This window comes from Colias croceus, chromosome 5, assembly GCF_905220415.1.
Source record: "Colias croceus chromosome 5, ilColCroc2.1".
Classification (NCBI taxonomy): Eukaryota; Metazoa; Arthropoda; class Insecta; order Lepidoptera; family Pieridae; genus Colias; species Colias croceus.
The window spans coordinates 11,940,597-11,944,210 of record NC_059541.1 but is presented as its reverse complement, the minus strand read 5'-3'; the positions used below and the strand labels follow the sequence as shown (position 1 = coordinate 11,944,210).

At 33.4% G+C, this 3,614-nt stretch overlaps 1 long non-coding RNA gene across 1 annotated transcript; it reads left to right on the top strand.

Annotated features, from left to right (window-relative positions):
• The first annotated feature begins 301 nt into the window (after window positions 1-301).
• LOC123691732 lies at window positions 302-1,248 on the top strand. The gene is made up of 2 exons (XR_006751444.1): window positions 302-648; window positions 1,069-1,248. It is a non-coding gene; the product is annotated as an uncharacterized LOC123691732 (long non-coding RNA).
• The last annotated feature ends 2,366 nt before the right edge of the window (window positions 1,249-3,614 follow it).

Below are 3,614 nucleotides of genomic sequence, written 5' to 3'. Positions count from 1 at the left end.
AGATTTTTCGTTGTTTCGCTGCCGCTCGCGAATGCGTCGGTGTACTAACGGCGTAATGATAAGGAAAAATATTAATAGATTTGAATGAGGGGGCTAACCAAACGGTACGTTGTTAATTAATTATTTTTAAATAAACAATTAAGGAACAAACAATTATTTATAGCGAACAATCAAAAACAAACCATGAACTAACGATATGCAATAATAAAAATTGAAAAACCAAAAAAAAATTGTTTGCGGGGTCAAGTTTTGGTGAGCTCACTGCTCAAGCTAGCCTTCATCTCGTAGACAGAGTAACTAATAGACCCAATGACGATACCTTTCTCACTTACACAAGAAAGAGAGTGAAAATACCATAACAAATGCATAAGACAAAGACACAAATACCCAATTTTTTGTCCCTTAGTGTGTAACCTGTTTTTCAAGATCCGCAACTTGAGTTGCGAAACAAACTTTGACAGTTCGTGCCTTCATCGTGCTTGGTGTTCGAATTTTGGATATTATTTAGTAAAAAATCGATACGAGTACATTGAAAAGACGGTGAAATTATCTTAATATAGACATCGAAGTAAATAGAATGGTGCGTTGTCGTGTTATTGCATGTATAAGCGATAGTGAGAAGAAAATTGCCGGTGTGTCTTTTCACGCGTAAGTACGACTTTATTGTCCTTATTTATAGTTTCTCAGTGATGATTATTTTTACTTTAGCCTAAAGTAACAACAAGTCGCGTTAAAACAAGGAAAATATTAGCGTAATATCGATTTTTACATTCAATAACCTATAAACATCAACAAGTAAGTGTTGCCAATGTCGGGAAAAATAATACCCCGATCATCAAAAAAAAAATATTGATTTGACAATATGGCGAAACTCGAAAGTAAATGAATATGAAATCCCATAATAACCCAGTGTTTCGGGAAGACTTCGGCATCGAAAACATATTTTAATTTATTATTTCTCATAGTAATAATTGTGATTGACATAAAATTTCACTTATAATTTTAGAGAACCTGAACTACCTGCGAGCATTAATTATTATTAACCTATGTTTATCGATTTGTTTCCAGATGATCCAGACCTACGTAATTAATGGATCGAAGTGGTAGAAAAGATTGGATTCTCACAAAATATTGTAAAATATGAACAAGCCAATGAAAAAGTAAGAAATGTGTTTCGTCATCAATAATCAATCTGCTTATATTTTTTGTATCTACTAAATTGATTATAAAGACAAAAGAAAAATCTCATAACTGGTTTTATTTAATTGCTCCTAAAAATATTTACCCTTTCCAAAACATCCGGGAGCTCGGATACTGTGGCAACATTCAACTTATACATTGACAAACTATCTTTGTCTCAGTCGCGGTTACAGAGTACCTTTGTTTAGAGCGTTTTCACATTGTCCGGTCCGATATCGGATATTGGAAGCCGATAGCCGATATCCGATATCGGACACAATTTGCCCTTTCACATTATCCGATAGTATCGTCCCGATATCATGAGTGTTGCCAGAAACTGGAAAAGTAGATATATGGAGAATTAAAAAAAAACAGTGGATGCATTTATGTTACAAAAAATAAACTTTATTTTAAATAAAATAAATAGTAATAAATAAACTATGTTTTTCAAACCGGTTTAATCTGCTGACTGCGGAGTTTGGATTTGTACCCTCTGCAGAGTCAGAATCTAGTTTCAATAGGTATTCAATTTCATTGTGAGGCTTGTTTTTTTTTATATGCTGTTTTTCTTTTTTTAATAATAGAACATGTTGTGTGGTCGTAGTGAATTTTAGAACTTTTTTATATTAAATCATGTACGACTGTTATGTTCATAAACAAATAAAATAAAATAAAATTCAACTCAGTATTAAAGCGACGAAACTGGCAAATATAAATTCAAATTACATTTACAAATGTAGGTGCTGTTATTACAATTTTATAGTGCTAATAATAATATATATATATATTATACCTATAAATAATAGGTAGAATGTACATCATTCTACCTATTATCTGGGTGTGCAAATATTAAACGAAATAAATTAAACTAAACTAATTCTTCGTTGTCACAGATTCCGCAATGTAATAAATTCTTGAATGTCATAAAATTGTTTCTCCATTAACTATTTCGTCAGTTTCTTCTAAAATATGTCATACTATTTTTGATTTATTGTACATGTTGGAAAGTGCAGTATATTTTGATACCTCGTTAACATAATATGCAAATTTACTTTTCCTTTCTTAAAATATTCTGGGTAGTATTTAACAAATATTATAACTACCCCTTTCTTTCCAAGCTAGTACCTATTTGAAAAATCAGTAGATCACCCGAAAAATCATAAGGTCTAGCAACACTGGTCATCATGGCAAACTATAATAAAAAACTTTATTTGTTGTAGTTATTATATTTGAGACGTAAAAAAAGATATAGATATTTTTATTTACTTCAGTTCAGCCAATTGCCGTATATTATAGGACGGTATTAAAATAACTCCCGTAAAAATAGTATTTTTAATGCCTTTAAATACTTAAATTAATGTTTTCTTAATAAAAAGGTTTAAAGTAAATGAAAGGATTTTTTTTTTACATTTAGCGCCTAGAAATGACTGAAAATACACAAACTAGTGCTTTTTTTGCTGTTGGTATACTACCTTTTCGAAAATTGAGTTGGTAACACTGAAAATTATCGTCCGATAGTTCACGGGAATATCGGTGTTGGCTCCGATATCCGATATCGGACCGGACAATGTGAAAGACAGGTACCTAAATCATACATTTTACTTAGCCTCCGATATCGGATATCGGCTATCGGCGCCCGATATCCGATATCGGACCGGACAATGTGAAAACGCTCTAAGTTTCTCAGTCTACGCTTCATCTAAAGTTTCAAGTTGAAGTTAAAGGCCCTACTCACGGTTCAACACAACCAACAATCTGCTGAAACAATTTGTTGCAGTCGCGATTGAGCGTTCTCTACTCACGATTCATCCAACCCTCAATCTGCTGATACAATTTCATTCCGCGATTGCTTGCCACAACGTGTGCACGTCACGTTGATGCCTGGCCTGTTGCTAAACCTCAACGCAATAATACGCATTATTAATGGATATACTAATTTATGAAATATAAGATAATTATCTTTGTAAAGCTTGAATTTTTTCCAATTTTATTGATAGATTTCAAGGGCTATAAAGTATAAAATATAAACATCTTCCTCAAATATGTAAAAATGTCTTTCCCGCGTTTATTTCAAAACCGCCATTTTGCGATTAACGCGGCAGCGCGATTGAGCCGAGATTGGAGCAATCACAATACTCACGTTTCAACACGCACACAATCTGCTGAGACAATTTGTCGGGTTGCTTCCGCGCCGATCCAATACGCAACATGTTGGGTTACGCCCCCAACGTGCCCTCAACTACACTATTCACGACACAATCTGTCAGCTCACTGCAGATTGTGTCAGCAGATTGTTACTGAAATTGAATCGTGAGTAGGCTACTTTAGTTGTTTATGGTAGTTGACAGTCAGTCAACTTGACTGTTGACTGTTGTCAATAATTAGTAACTAATACCTAATCTGTGCAATAATTGTCATACGTGTGGTGTTTTTGT